Consider the following 16,188-nt stretch of genomic DNA (forward strand, 5'->3'; position numbering starts at 1 on the left):
CAATGAGTGAGATCCACCCGGCACTTGGTCAGGGGCTCAGGGGTGAAAATACTGTTTCCTCTGAAGGGACAAGCAGAGGCTGTCTGCTCAGCCTATTCAGTTAGTCAATGAATTAGTGGCACATGGGGGCAGCCTGGGTTCTGGGGGCTGGACTCCAGGATGACGGGTATTATTTGTTCAACAAAGTGACCAGAGAGTAGGTGCCATTAGGCATCTAATAGAGGGGGATAAAAGCGATGATGGGGACTAGCAGAGGCAGTGTGGTTGTGTTCATGGCTGGCGGGGGTACTAAGGGCCAGCAGGCGATGGACGAGAAGACCTTGCAGAGGCCATGAGCTGGTCACTTCTATTGAGGCCTCTGTAGGCCAGGTGGCTCTGGGCCCACCAAAAATGACTCCTCACTTGCAGGGGCACCCTGCAGGTTGGGAGATGGCTCAGAGGATGTTCCCATGTCCAGGGCTGGCCCAGGGTCAGAGATCCTGGGTCACGTTAGCCAAGAACACCCATGACGTCAGCTGTGTGGCTGGTGTGTTGGGGCCTGACTGTGGGGGCAGGCGCCTTGGAGTTGCGGCCGAGGGCAGGGAGGAGATGACAGGCAGAGAGAGAGGGGAACGTCTGGGATGGGCATGCGCGCGGCGGGCATGCCTTTTAAAACGATCATCAGCCTTAGTGTTCCAACAGCCTCTTTCACTTTGTAAAAGCCTTTTCTTTTGAAAAATAAAAGAAGATTGGAGGCAAGTACAATATTTGGCTGTGGCGGCTGCTAATTTGGCACTGAATATCACCTCCGCTTTTCTCTTCCCTCATGCCAAGTGCTGGCTCTGGGTGGGTGGGCGGGGTGATGGGGGTGCAGGGCGGGCTCCCGGAGCCTCTTAAGATGCGAGATTCATTTCCTTAAACACACATTGTCTCACTCCAATTTCACGTCCGAGCAGTTCTGGCAAGGAATTAGCAGCCTCTGGGAGAAAGCGCGCAGGTTCTATTTACACGGGGTGGGGGCAGGCTGGGGGGGTATAGGGGTGGCAGTGCAAGCAGGGGGCTTGGGGCTATTTGAACAGGGAGTCCCCAGAGGACCTGGGTCAGGGCCTGCCTCACCTGGCCAGACAGCTCTCGAATGGAGCCAGGCCAATCCTCTGTCAGTATGCAGAAATCCTGCCCCATTTGAAATGTCCTGAGTACATGGAGGAGGGGAACTATATAATGATTGGGGGGCAAATTGAGGATATCGGGCTTTCAGGTCAGAAAGGACACTTAAGACCATTTGGTCCAACCCCTCACCAAACAGGACTTTCTGAGACCTGGGGGCCAACTTCTGTTGACCCCCTCTGTGAGGGGGGCTCACTCACTAACTGGAGGCCGCCCTTTGCTTTGAGTCAGGCTCCTGGACCTCTCCTCGACTTGGCTTCTCACCTTGGCCTACGGGTCTCCTCCATGGCCCTTGCGAGCTTAGGCGGCTACAGTCCTGTAGCTGTGTGGGAGAAACAGCCCCCTCCATGGGTGGCCCCCGGAACCCAGTGTCAGGTCCCTCCCCGTCCTGGTCAGTCCTTAGGGCACAGGCTCCCACGCCACAGGCCTCCCCCGAGCCCGGCCACTTCTTTCTTTAAGGCGTTCAGGCTGTTGTGTGTGTGGTGATGATGGTCTTAAGGAGGAGTCAGGAGGGCGATGCTTCGACCTCCCTCCTCAGTGGCACCCTTCGGACAGCGTGACAGCAGCCCAGGTGATTAGGGAATTCAGGCTTCCTGTCTGGGTTTGTTTGGGGATGTCTTCCAAGGCTGGGGCTGCCCTTTTATGCCCTTTCTGCCCTCCTCCTGCCCATACCCACAGTCACCCCCAAACCCCACCCCTGGGGAGTCTCGGCACTGCGCTGGGCACCGCATAGATGCCAAATCAGAGCTGAGCCTGAGGAGTACTGTGGGGAGGTGGCCCGTGCCCCAGCTCTCCTGGGCAGCTGCTCATTCATCACCTTTTAGAGGGGAGACCTGCTAATTTGTCAGCCCATTAGCTGGGCACAAGTAGCATATGGACCCGGTTCCTGTTGCTCTCCTCTGCCTGCCTCGGACAACATCATCTGGACTCACTGCACAGCCCAGTTCCGGTTTGTATTGTGGCGCGGGTTTGGGGGCACCATTTTGCCCCAAGGCTGAGCCCCTGGGTGAGGCAGCCGAGGGTTTAGTGGCTCTTGGCTTCTCCAACAAATCTACGTTTGGAGTTAGTGACAAAGCCTCTCTAAGCCGTGAGCTGAGAAGGGCCCTGCTTTCAGGAAAACTGGGCTTTATTTTTAGTGTTCAGAGAAAGATAATTTTTTCTCACCCACTATCAGTAAGGAGATCAACTGTTTTCGTGGTGCTTCTGCATCCTCTTGTCTGTGGGTGGGGGTGGGCAGGAAGGACCGCCTTGTCTGCTCGTTCCGTCATCACTCCCCACGCGCACAGAAGGGAATGTGTGCCCTGGAGCTCTCTCTAATGCAGCCTGGCATCGTCGTCAAGGGGGGTCTCTGTGTCTGTGGGGTCAGTGGCTGGCAGGAGGCACCAGCCCAGTATGGCCAGCCTGAGTCTGAATGTGTGACCAGTGCTGGGCTCCAGTCCCTCTGAGACGATGGTAAGATGGGTAGGGGACTGGGTCTGCTCAAGGACATCCCGGGCTTGTCACATGCACATAGATGTTCCTGAGGCCTACTGTGTGCTGCACTTGAGCAGAGGGATGCAGGGGACTCAGGGCTGCACTCAGGGAAGGATGCATCCCACCTCATTCACAGCGAGCTTTCCGCCCACACGCATGTGTGCCTCGACACACACCAGGACACGTGTTTGCGCATGCATTGCACACACACACAGCAACACTATCATCCTTCCCATGTGCAGGCTGGTGAACACTTGTGTACACACACCCCGCCGTAAACTACACGTGATGTCTCCCAACATACACATATGGACACACACTCAGGCACATACACTGGCATCACATGGATTTATGGTAGGAGATAAATTTGCAGTTTAGCAGCCCTAAACTGCTAGCTCTATAAACTCAAAGAGCCTGATAGCCAGGTCTTCACAGCGTGTTGGCAGCCCAGCAAAGCATGGGACCGTATAGGAGGGGGTTCCCAGCCAGTTTTGAAGGCCAGCCCTCCAGGGCAGAGTATACCCAGGCCCAGCTGACAAAGGGGCCTATGCTGGGAATGCCTGTGCTAGGCAGGACACCACCTTGGGGCCTTGGCCTGAGGCATCTCCAGTGCTCCCCAGAGGCCCTAGGATGCGGGGAAGAGACAGTGACTCAGAGGGGTCCAGGCCCTGGGGTCAGGTTGGAGGCTAGATTGTGTGTATGGCAGGGGCAGTCCTGTAGCCATGAGGAGCTGGCTGGTCTGGCATCTTAGCCTGATACTGGGTCTGAAGGAGGGGCCTTCCTGCTTGGACCCCTACGAGGCACCGGAAGGAGCAGAGATGAGCCATGTTCCAGTGGGCGTGTGGTAGGGCAGGGACCATAGCTGCATTCTAGAGAGGCTCAGAGTTCCCCAGGGCTCCATGGTGTCTGGGCCAGGGGAGAGGCCTGGGGCGTGGAGTTCTGGGCAAGCAGGCGGGGAGGCTGCCTACCCTAGTGTACAGGCAAGAAAACCAGAGGGGCTAGGGTATGCTCACACACCTTCAGGGAACAATGATTGAACAGGGCCGACCCAGGCCTCTTGCCCTGATCCTACCCTGCAGGCCACAGGAAGAGGGCCAACTGGAGTCTGTCCCCAAGATCCTTCCCCAGTACCTCAGATGACCTGGGCTCAGAGATCCTACTTGGGGGGAACCTCTTAGTAGGCCCCCTGTGAGGGATCTCCCAGAAGGTGCAGCGGCATAGGTAGAAGTGGGGTAGGAGGAACATAGTTTTCCAGTTCTCTCCCTGCTAAGGAGGAAGTAGGGCCACCTTACATAACTGGGACAATTTGTTCTGCTCTTGTCCTCCTGGCATCATTGCCCTCACTGCCTTCTTGCTCAGGGAGCCCTCGACAGAGCTGGAAGCTCAGGCATCACTCCCTCCTGCTGGAGGTTGCTGAGCAGAGGACGCAGGAGCCCTGAGCATCTTTGCCGCTAAGACCTGAGGTGCCTACTAGGCCTGGGGAAAGTGGCAGGCAGAGGGGACAAGGTCATTCCATGTGCAGGGACCCAGGCCTTCTGCCCCTAGCCCACCGGATGACTCCACGGGTTCTCAGAGAGTTCACGCCAGCAGACCGTCCCCCAAGGCCCTGGTGAGGGGTGGGGGTCGGAGCTGCCTCTGCCCTGCCACTGGACCTCCCCACCCCCAGCAGCTTTCTTCACAGGTGCTTGTGCCTGGACGATCACCTTTGCTGTTGTTCCCCTGCCAGGTAGGCACTCTCTTGGCCCATCCATTCACAGCCCCCTTCTGGAAAGTCTTCCCTGACCTCCCGAGCACAGAGGAAGTGCCAGTGGCTGGAGCCTGGGACTTCCTGGCCCTGCCCTGCTGCTTACCCCTCCCTCTTGGGCCTCAGTTTACCCATCTGTATCCCGATGGGTACAGGATACCCATCGGCCTGGGCTGATGTCTTTGAGAGATGAGCTCTTCAGGGACATTCAAGGCAGGATGAGGTTTGCAAACACCAGACTCAGCTGACCCCCACTGACTTTCATAGCCCTGCCCCACAGACATTACTAAGGGGGCAGTCAGAGCCGCTTCCCAGAGGAGGGGGCCTGGGGCAGCATTGGGGCTGAGGAAGGTCACAGGATCCCATGGAATGGAGACAAGCTTCTGAGAGGTGGGCACGGAGGTCTGGAACAAGGTCTGTGTTCAAGTATGTGGTTAGTCTGTGTCACCGAATCCCAGCTCCACCAATTACTGTCTGCCTCAGTTGCCTCGTCTGTGAAATGGGGACGATGACTGGGGACTATAAGGGTTTGATACTGTGTACGTCTAGCATGGAAGCTCACTTGGGCCCCATTGGTGTTGGCAGCTATTCCTGTGGCAGTCATCACCCCATCAAGCAACCCCCAAAGCTGGGCAGTGAGGAGGTGGCCCACCTGGAGTGTGAGCCCAGGCACAGTGTTTCTGTCTCCCCTGAGCACAGCACACTGACTTTGAAGTTCATGGCTGCTCAGACCAAGGGCCCTCGCAGTGTTCACTGGCGTGGCCAAGCACTGGGTCCTGTTTGCACAGTTCATTTGCATGGCAAACATTGAGCACGGTCACGGTGAAGATAAATGTTGGCTGCTGAGGTTCTTGCATTCATGGAGAGCGAACCTGGAGCTGGGGATGCCAAGGATTGTCACTCTCTCCCCACAGTGAGGTGAGGGGACACTGAGGTGCAGAGAGGGACCAGGGCCTGCCCAGGAGCCCCAGCTGGGAGTGGGTGTGGGGATCACTAGCCTCCCAGCTCTAGGAAACCCTGTGTGATCACCGCCCTGGAGTTTTCCAACTCTCCTGTGAGGGCTCAGGAGAGCCTGTGAATGACGGGAGAGAGTGGGTTCCCTCTGGGTGTGTGTCCCCAGCATGTGTGTGTCCTCAGTGCATGCATGTCCCTAATGTGTCCCCAGTGTATCTTCAGCATGTGCAGGGCCTCAGTGTCTTCATCCTGTTTGTTTGTTTATTTATGCCTCCAACTTATTCTGCAGAAGATTTAAGGGCACTTAACAAGGTTACACAAAATTCAAGAAAAGCCTATAAATTGGAAGTAGGAGAAATATAAAAGAAAAACTAGCAGAAGGACTAAGATAGACCTGGGAGATGCCGACAGGAAGTGAGCAAGATAGCCCAGGTGCGGGTGTGCTCCCTCGTACACTCGCTTGGATACTCACCACCAGCGAGGTTCTGGTCCCCACTGCCTGTCAACACCTGACACTCGGGCATTGTGACCAGAGGAGGGAGCCCAGCCCTCCTGGGGATGCTGATCCAGAGGCCACTGTCAGTCAGGCCATACCCTTCCCCCCAGCAAGCCCCTGAGCCCTCCATGCTGTTAGGTGCTTCTCCAGTGCAACGTCCAACAGGAAGATTTAGGGCCACGACCTTCAAGTAGCCCCAACCATCTGGGGCCGGAAAAATCTCACTGCTTAAAACATTTCAGATGGCTGCAGACCACCTTCTGAGGTGCAGATGGAAACCCACAGAGACTCACCCAGGCCTGGGGCTGCTGGGCATCCAGTGACAGTGGATAGGTCCGTCTGGGCTGTGGTGCTTTTTCTGGCACCCTAAGTGTGGACCATGGACAGGATCTGCAGGCAACTTCCTGGGCACTGGGTATGAATGTGGTGAGGTTGATGCGTGAGCTGCTGTGTGAGGTCAGGCACATGTACCTGGAACTATAATGAGCACATGGGTAGGGGGTAGGGCCCTGGGATGACCCTGCCCCAAAAGGGGCCCTTGATACCATGGGAGGCTGCAGCCACTCCCAGGCTTACCTCCATCTCTGCCTTTATCCTGCGTACCTGACATGCCAAGATCCGGTGTTTTCACGAGAGCAGCCAACCCGAGGGCCTCTCGTTGTGATTGGCGCTGTCATTATTTGGCGACATCTTCAGCAGCAAATCTCAGCAGCAAAGGGCAGACTTCCAGCCTATGAGGCCTGGAAAGTCAGGCCCTGCAGGACAGTGTGGGGCAGGGAAAGCTCTCAAGGCCTCGGGAGCAGCCCTGGAAGGAGGCCCCATGAGAAGCCAGCAGCACCTTGCATTTGACCTTTCATCTTTGAGGAGCACCCCACAAAGCCTAGCTGAGGCAGCTCAGGGCTGTGTGGGCACTGAGTGTGAAAGCTCGGGCCATGCCACATGGCTGGTAAAGAGCAGGGCAGGGATTCAGACCCACGGCTTTTTAGCCAGTTCTCAGCTGTGAGTGCAGGGGACTTGGGGGTGGGAAGGTCTCCCCTTTGGACAGATTTTGACCTTTGTGGTATTTCAGTTTCTTCATCTGTGAGATAAGAAGGGCGCCCTCCTGGTGCGGTTGTCACAACTAAGGGAGGGAGATGGATGAAGAAAAATCTGATGAGGCCCCCCCACCCAGGAAACCTCCCTGGGGACTCTTGAAGAAAGGTTGGTTTCTGGCCACTGTGGAGTCCCTGAGAGCCCTGCCCCAGCCCCTGAAGAGGGTTGCCCACCCTGGGCTATCAGTGCTAGGAGGGGTGGAATGGAGGTGATGCGGGCAAAGGAAGCCAACTTTGTCCTTTGCTCCCTGGCCTTTGGAACTGTGCCTCAGGCCCAGCCTCAAATCCGTATCATGAGGGTGTTTATGGGGGTAAGTTTCTGCCAGCTCTGGGCTGAAGGACAGTCATCTTAGATGAGATCTTGATAACAGCCGGCTCTGTGAAATGAGTAGGAGCCCTCGTTGGCCCACCGGGGGTCTGCTGGAGCCTCTGTCCGCCCTGGCTCCCAGAGCCCTCACCCCACCCTGCCAGTACTCTTGCTCCTGAGAGTGGAGAGACCGGGCCTTACAGAGCCGAAGACAGAGACTCAGAGGTGAAGGGGTTGAAGAGGCCAGATGGCAGGCCAGTGCCCAGGCCCTGGACTCGCTCCTGGGGCTGTCGTGTCAGGGAGAGGGCAAGGTCTGTGTCTAAGACCACGCTGGGCCAGGGCTGCTCAAGGTAGTGACCCAGGTAAAGGGCAGACTGGGCTTGTCTGGGGAGGCGTGGGACTGAGGGACCCTGGAGCCTGGAAATGATGACAGGGGTCTGAGGAGCCCGGTGTCACAGCTCCTCCACTCACTGCCTACAGTCTCCAGCCATTTTCCCCGCCTGCCAGAGCCTTGCTTTCTTCAGCTGTAAAGTGAGGGCAGTAATTGTACCTGCCTTTTAGGATTGTTATGAGGATGACTCAGTGGGTTATGCGCTCGCTGAGCCCTGTCTGACCACATGGGCCTGGGGGTGCCTGTCATCACCATCCTCATCCTTCTGCCATTGAGAGGCTGAGGAGTCCTGGGGGAAAGAAGGCAGGGCCACTGGGTGGGGAGGCAGCAGGAGGGAGCCGAGCCAGGGTGGGCGGTGAGGGGCCCCAGACGCAGGCACAAACAATCTGTTTCCCTGTAAACATGGGCGCCCACACCAGCCGGCGACACCCGGCGACTTCTGCGAGTTGGGAAAGTGCGGGTATGTTTACTCACACTCCCCCGTGCCAGCTGGCATGCTGGGCACAGCTTCCCTCCCAGCTGCCTCAACAGCCGGCGGCTCCCAGATCAGGGAGGGGGAGCAAGCAGGGGCCCCCGGATCTCGCCTGTAGTTTGATTCACTTTGGGCTCACCCCCTCCCCAATCCTCATGCTATCCTGGACCAAATCAAGAGGACAGGGGGCCCTGAGAGTCTCCATGGCAGGTCCACCTGGCTGGGCCATGACACAATTCCCCTGCTGTCCAGGATTACCTGAGTAGACAAAGGCATGAAGGCCGGGACTGTCCAGGGACCCTGTTGAGTGTAGGCAACAGGTATCCCTCTAGTGGGGTCCAGGCCCCTGTCCCTCCCCAAAATCTGGCTTCCTTCTCAGAAAGTGCTTCCCACTGGGGTGTACAGGGCACCGACACCTCAGTACACCCAGGACTGATGGTGCACACACTGCAGGTGGGAGCTGTTGCGGGGCTCCTCATGCCCCATGGGCCCCGGAATGTTGGGGGCTCCACATCTCAGTTTCTCTGCTCTGGGAACGCCTTGTCTGAGCTTGGCAGTGGCAGCTGCAGGAGCTGCATGCACCTTCCCCATGAGGTCAGGGTAGACTTTCGGCTGGGAAGGAGCCTTCGTGACACTGCACCACCCCACCACCAGGCCTGGGTCAAGCACCTTGGATTCAAGGAGTATTGGGAACTTGAAAGAAGGGGCTCAGAGAGGGGGCTTCTTAGGTAGGCACTAAGCAACCCATGCTCGAGCTTTAACTTCTGACCTTGGAGCTGGGTGGTGGGTGATGGAGACCTGACCGTGAAGCATTTGCTTTTGGAGTACACAAGAGTGTGCCCCGTCCCCAGCTCCCATGGACTTGACCATCTGACATTGTCACCCCTGTGGGAGGGAAACACCCCTGTCAGATTCCTTTCTCCCCTCCCACCTGTCCCCAAATAGCCCCTTGACCACCAAGGGAGCCAGAACCTGGGGAAGGTAGAGTCACAGACTGCAAGCTTCATGTAGGCACACAGCCATGGGAATGCTGTTATTTAATGATGGCAGCCTAGAGTCCAGCTACTGTGCAGGGTGACCGTGGGTGAATCCCTTCTCAGCATCTCTGACAGGTGGACTTGCGTATTTCCTGTGATGGGGAGCTCACTATCTATCCAGACAATGCTCTTAAGAGTTTGAGAGCCTCGAGTGTGAGAAAGTTCCTCCAGTTTCCTCTGAGCTGGAATATGCCTCTCTCCCCACAGGCACCATCAGGAGCCTCAAGAGTACTGCCCTCAGGAACCTTGCCTCTCACTCTTGGAGCTGGGTAGAGGCCAGGACACTCTCACCTAATATATACAAGCCTTAATACTAGAGGCCATGTTCCAATCAGTTCTGGAATAACAGGTGGATAATCAGGATTGCCACGGTTTTAAAGTCAGTTTAGAAATTCACATCTGTTTCAGAGGAGCAAACACTGACCACGCCTAGGAGTGGGCCATGCATCAGTGCTCCCTTGTGGTGGGTCATTGCCTTGCCCCAGGGCCAGCGTGGGACAGGGCCTTGCAGAGGTGGGGGGTCTGCATGGGGGCAAGTGCAGAGAGGTTGGCACAGACTGGCCCTAGCTCAACTGGGAGGATTTGGTTTATTGTTTTGTACTGGGTTGTGTGTCTTTTGAAAAACAAGAGATTGAGCCTTTTTATGACATGGATTTTACAGTGTAACGAGGCAGCGTAATTTCCCATTCTCAGCAGCAAGTGCACTTTTTACACTAATTGCATAATTAGACATAATGTACTAATTGCGGTAATGGATGACAGTCAACTAAACTTTAACTTTAAAAACAGGGAGGCGTTGCTGGGGTTGGAGGTGGGGGCTTTGTGCCCCTGTGAGTTTTTCAAAGGGAATCTGCTGGTGAAAACTCCTAGCAGCTTCCTCTTAGGGGCCAAGTGGCCATGGAGCCACTAGGGCCTTCTCACCTTGTGATCTAGGCTACACCTCGTCGGTCCCTGAGGACCCCCCCAACTCCATCCCCCGCCACCTGGGTATCTACCTCCCTTCCTGTCAGAACCTGTCCCCCCAGCTTCCCTTCTGCCCCCCACAAGCCCCTGTGCTCCTGCCACTGAGCAGTCCATCCCCTCCTCCCAGCCCAAGGGCACCTGCCATTACTCCTGCCTAGTGTCCCTTATCCCCCAGTCACCCCCATGTCTGGCAGACTCCTGCCCAGCCTTTCAAACTCTGCTTAGATGGCCTCTCCCCTGAAAAGCCATCTCAGTCTTTTCCTTCACACTCCCAGCCCCCACCCTCCCCAAGCAGGCCAGTCTCACTCCCACATGTCTCCTGCACACCTCTCCCCACTGCCACCCCTCTGCCATTAGCAGTCCGAATGGACATCTGTCCCCTCTGGTGATGAGTCCCAGGAGGGCAGGGACAAGGTCTGGTCCATCTCTGCTGCCCCAGCTTCAAGAGACCCCAACAAGATCCTGTGGCATGAACATGAGTGCCCCAGTGGGGATGTAAGGACATGGGGTGGGGGTGGGGAGGAGATGGGGCCATTTATGGGCCACCAACCCAAGAGGGCCACATCCTTATCTGCTCCTGAAAGCCAGGCCAACACTGCCTTTGTGTCCTCCATCACACCTCATCATGGGCCACATTGTAATGGCCTGGGTAGGCATCTCTGACCCTCTCTAAACAGAGTGTTCATTCTAGGAAATCCCTATTCAATATGAAGGTTAGTTATTAATAATGTGACAACCAGCATCACAATATACAAACCCTGCTTGTGACGTGACACCACATACAGCTAACTAACTGTGGAGCCAACCTACCACAGGATGGTGGCAGGGTGGCATGGCCACGTGGGACCCTAACGTGGCAGCTGGTGATCGTCAGCAGCTGATGAAGCATGCAGCCGAGTGGCCCATAACCCACTGCCTGTGTGCCGACTGTGTGCTCTGAGGGCTCTGGGGGCCCCTTGTCCTTGTCCTACTGTAAGCCCCACACAGGTGGGCCAGAGAAGGGCCACAACCCCTGCCCCAGGGAACTTTCTGCCACACACACAGTCCAGGGCCTGGTGTTTCCCTAGAGCAGCTGGGTCAGGGTTTTCGTGCACCTGCTGTGAGCGGCCCCAAAGGAACTGGGCTGTGGGGCTCAAGGTTGGTTGGGTGTGGGGAGCGTCCAGGATGTGCAGCCTGTCCTGGATTTGACCTGAGTGCTCTCAGTGGGAGGGTCTGCAGGTACCAGGCTACTCCATCCACCCTGTGGTCTTCAAGGGTGATTATTAGCAGCTATGTCAATACCCTTGATTTTTCCCACGAAGGCAGGAGACAGGGGCAGCAGCCTGGCGGGAGGGCAGGGGCCAGCATTGCCCTGACTGACTGGGGTCCCTGAGCTTGTCACTACCAGTCTCTCCATCCCTCCACCTCCCTCTTGGCCCAGCTCAGGATCTCTGGGCCACCATGAACCCCCTATCCTCCCACTTAAGGCTCCCCGATCCCTGGCACAAGTGTACCCCTTATAGCAGCTGGCCCTTGTCTCCAACTCCAGATCCTGTGGCCACTCCAGTGCTTGCCCATGCAGACCGGCCTAGGGAGGCCAGCCCACCATCTCTAGGGACCTGTTGACATGAGGGCTGGGCAGTTAAAACTCCTACCAGCTGCTCCTTTCAATACCAGGGACCAGACACTGAGACATGGCTAAAGGGGGCTGGAGAAGAGCAAATCCCCCAGGAAGGTCATATCATGGGGTTCAGCTCCCCCCACCCTTCCTGTGCCCTGCTCAGCACCCTGGGCAGGGGAAGGAGGCAGGATGCTGAAGCACCCAGATGAACCCCCAGCTGAGCTTGGGCCTTTGAGGAGACACGCAGCAGCAGGGCCCAGCCTGCATCAAATCTTTCTCGTTCCATTTTCTTTCTGATTCAATTTTCCAGAGATTAGGGCCCGTTCACCTTCGCTGCAGAGAGGAGCCTCGCACACGTGCCTGTTTTTACTCCCAGGGTTGGGTGGTTGGTTAGTTGATCAGGCTGGTTCTGCTGGTCCTCCCCCCTTCCCCTCCAGAATGGCCCTCCTGCCTTCCACAGGCCTCAGGCTTTCAGCATCACTCTGGGTCCCCCAGGAACCTTTCAGGCCCCCCAAATTCCCAGCTGATACCCTGTGCCTCACCTTCAAGTCTGGGGATAAATGCAGGGAACAGAACTGCACAGAGTGTGACCTAAAGCAAACACTTTGGATAAGACAGACTATTCTTATCTGAGCTCTGCCATGTAACATATCCTCTCTGGCCCTCAGTGTCCCATCTGCTAAACGGGTGTGATCAGAATGGTCCTTCCTCAGGGGTTGTACATCAGCGAGGTCAAGTTTGTGAAGCACCTGCCCTTGGGTGGCTAGAGCCATCACTTGGCAAACAGGGCTGTATCTGCAGCCTCCACAGTCCCTCTTCCCTCCTTTCCCCTCCTCTTCCTTGCCGTCCTTGCCCTCCTTTTCGTCTCCATTTCTCCCACCTTTCTCCTCTCCCTGGGCAGGTTAGGTGCTGGCTTAGGTCCAGGCCCCACTGCTGCTGACCTTCTGGGACTTAGCAGAATGCCTCAACAGTCTGATGGGGGCCTGTCCAGGTCACTGGTTCTGGGGCCTTTTGTCTCCTCTGGTGGCTGTCTCTATGTTCAGGTGCCTCAGACCTTACCTCAGACTACCATTCCCCATCTCCTCTCTCATGGCTGGCATGGAGCTATCACAACCTATAGATCTGCTGGCCCCCGTTTCTCTCCTTGGTCCACTGCCTGTGCAGAGCCGGGGGCCATGCAGGCTGCGCTGCTGTGGGGGCCATTGGGTTTTTCCAATTGCCTCTCTGGGCCGAGGACACCAGCGAGCATGCAGTCCTGCTGTGGTTGTTGAGGTCTTGCCCCCGGTGCACCCTGGCCTTCCTGTTGCTTCCGAGCTGACCCCAGGGACCGAGGCTAGAGGCTGGGGTTGAGGGGAACCAGCCCTGGCTATGCCCTGGAGCTGCCCTAGGCTCTCCTGGGCTTCCGCCTGGACCTGCAGGTGGAAAGCACCTCCCCAGACCACATCAGTGGAGAGATGACCTATCCCCCAGGGTGGGACCATCTGCTGGGCTGTGTCATTTGGGTTCAGCTCAGGGCCCCACCCCAGGGGACAGGGACAACTGGAGCAGGTTGGGGGGAATGTTGAGAGGGGTGAGGCACCTGGCATGGGAGGATCGAGGGCCGTTGCATCTCAAGGGCTCATTTGGGATTGGGGGTCAGGCTTGGCTAGTAGCTCAACCGGCCTCTGCAGTTCTGGAATTCTGCCCTCATCTCACCAGAAGCTTCTTCTAGCCCATTTCCCTACCCTCACTCTAGGGAGGATTTAGATAAGCGGGGAAAGGCGGAGGGGAAGTAGGCACAGCGTAAGCAAAGGTGCAGCAGTGGGAATCAGCATGGGCTAGGGACCCAGAGGCCTGCATGCAAGTGCCAGGTCAGTGAGCTGGAGAGGCCTCGAATGCTGGCACCAGGGCCCAGCAGAAGGATGTCATGGTGGGTCTTTGGGTAGACCCAGGAAGAAAGCATGGCAGATGCAGCCCCAGGCTCCAAGGGACAGCACACCTGCAGGCAAAAGTGGTGGAGTCAGACCTAGGTCACACTGGCTCCAGAGCTCTGCTCCTGAACATGGAATTGGGCATATGCATTGGCTGAGGGTCCACTGCACACAGGCCTGGTGCCTGGGGAGAGATGGAAGGGAGCTGGCCATGGCTGTACACTATCCATGGTGTCCCTGTGTCTAGGCTCCCCTGTTATCACCACCAGGGCCGAGGCCAAGGTGCTGGGGACAAAGACAGGATAGCTGATGGAGGGGGTGCTGTCCAAGGAGACCCTGGGTGGGGCTGGAGGGGGACAGATCCAGGGAGACCAAGGCTACCTGCCCAGGAATGGGAGCCGATGACTTTGGATCCTAAGTGTGCAGATCTAGCCAGGAGAGAGTGGAAGCAGGAAGGGGACTGTGATTCCTTCTGCAGAATTCTGGTGATCCTAAACAATAGCAGTAGTGACAATAGTATAGGCCCTCATGGCATGAATCTTTTGGTCCTTGGTCTGCCTGTGAGGGGAGGACTGCCATTCTCTCATTTAATAGATCGGACACTGAGGTTCAGAGATGGGGTATTTCTTAGCAGGGTCCCTGCTTCCAAGCCCTTGCATCAACTGTCAGGGTCCTCGGGTGTGACCCTGCCACCTGGAAACCCACTCCCTTTGCAGCCCCTGAGCCCTGGTTCAGTCACCATGCCAGGTTGCAACGGGCATCCTGGACCCAGAGGGGAGGGACCCCCAGGTTCCCTAAGGAGAGTTGTCAGGAGGCTGCATGGTCCAGCCTCCAATACTAGGGCTGCCGCCACTATGGATAGCCCTGATTGGGGCACCTGGGAATGACCTTGACAGGGGAGTCAGTTATGGAAACTTTATCTCCTGCCCTGAGAAGCCAGGTGGCTGCGCCCCCTGCTGACGCCAGTGGGCCGCGGTGTGCTCAGCCGAGGTTTCAGCCAGTATGGCTGAGACGAGGCCTCAACACACCTAGGGGCAATGGTCCAAGATTGGGAAAGGGTGTATTTTTAATGTCTTGAAACCTGGCAAGAAGATGTCAGGGAGGATGGGTGACTGGTTTTTCCACTCACAGTCGTGTGGCCTTGACCTGTCCTCTCCTATTTCTGAGCCTCGGTTTCCCCAGCTGTGGGCACCAGGCACCAGGCTCCCAGCATTTCTCAGTGATCTCCAGGGTCTGACCCCCTCCTTGGCCTCAGCCTCCATCGCTGTCTTCCATCCGGGGGCCTCTGTCCTGAGGCAGGCCCTGGGGACCCAAGGAACAGCCTGGCCTGGTGCCCACTTGGGGCCTCCATCCTCCCTGGCTGTGTAGCCAGGCCTGCGACTCGCCCTGTAATCGCTGCTTCTCTGTGGGAAGGAGCGACTTCACCACAAATTATTTTGTTCCAAGAGAAGGACAAAAAGAAAAGAGAAGCCGGGAGGGATGGGGGGCGGTGGGAGGAGGAGATTGCCTGAGCCAGCTTTGAGCGGTGCTTTAACCCTTGGACTGCCAGGCGCTGGGTGGCCAGCAGAGCAAGGGCTCTGGAGGCACCTGGTTCCCTACCTCCTCCCCCTGTCAGATGCCAGAGGCCTTTATCTCCCCTCATCTGGCTGTCACTCTACCGACCTTATCTCCCCTGCCTGTCTGTCTCTCATCAGCGGGCTCTCCCACCTCCTTATCTCCTCCTCATCACCTCCTCTTTGTGTCTCTGCACATCCCTGCACTTCTGCACAGCCTGATGGCAAAGTCTGGTGGCAGCAGCTCAGTTGTGGCGACCAGCCTGTGACCTCTGGTGAAGGAGCCAGCTTGCAGCACGGACTTCCTGGGGTAACCTGGATGGGCACATGGACTCATTCAGGCTCAGAGGCACATGCAGGGTTGTGCAATGCATACACACACATATGCACACACGCATGCATGTGCACACACACATGCACGTGCACACACCCAAGACCCCAGCCATGAACAAAGACGCCCACAGAAACCTGCTTCTACAATTCCCATACAGCCCCCAGGCCATATCTAGTGGCCCTAATAACCCCACCCACCCCAACACTCAGGCTCGTGCACACAGATGGATGTATGTTGAGCCATAACACACACATTCACACATGCAGATGCAGACTGTCAGATTTACACCCCCAAGTGCATGTGCGCACAGGCTGACCCCACCCCACCAAGGAAGAGGGAGAGGGCAGATTCATTCCCCCCATATGCCTCTTCCTCCCTGGTCCCTGCCCCCATATTCTGTGCCCAGAATGACAGAGGAGCCTCTAGGGGCACCTAGAGCTCCTGCAGTAGTTTCTGCAAATGCCCTGAGGGAGCACCAGCGAAAGGGGGCATGGATTCCTGAACCTGTGTGGAGAGGTGGCTGTGTGTGTGATGTATGTGTGAGCGTGTGGGTTTATGTACACACGTGAGTGTGAGAGCGTCTTCTTGTTGGTATGTGGTGTACAATGTGTGTCTGTTGGCTCCATCTCCCCCGGACACCCTGCCTCCCATCCAGCCCACCCTCCCCACTCTGCTGCTCTTAGCCACCCTGAGCTGGTCAGGGAGGTGCTACTTATG

The 16,188-nt window shown here is 56.9% G+C and overlaps 1 protein-coding gene across 3 annotated transcripts in view; it reads left to right on the forward strand.

Moving 5' to 3' along the window:
- The window catches only part of CACNA2D2 (calcium voltage-gated channel auxiliary subunit alpha2delta 2), a gene marked incomplete at both ends in the record, with an annotated part of 136,477 nt that overhangs the window by 50,045 nt on the left and 70,244 nt on the right, over positions 1–16,188 (forward strand). The window lies entirely within an intron of this gene.

Source organism: Hyperoodon ampullatus (genome assembly GCF_949752795.1).
Source record: "Hyperoodon ampullatus genome assembly, chromosome: 10".
NCBI classification, from domain to species: domain Eukaryota; kingdom Metazoa; phylum Chordata; class Mammalia; order Artiodactyla; family Ziphiidae; genus Hyperoodon; species Hyperoodon ampullatus.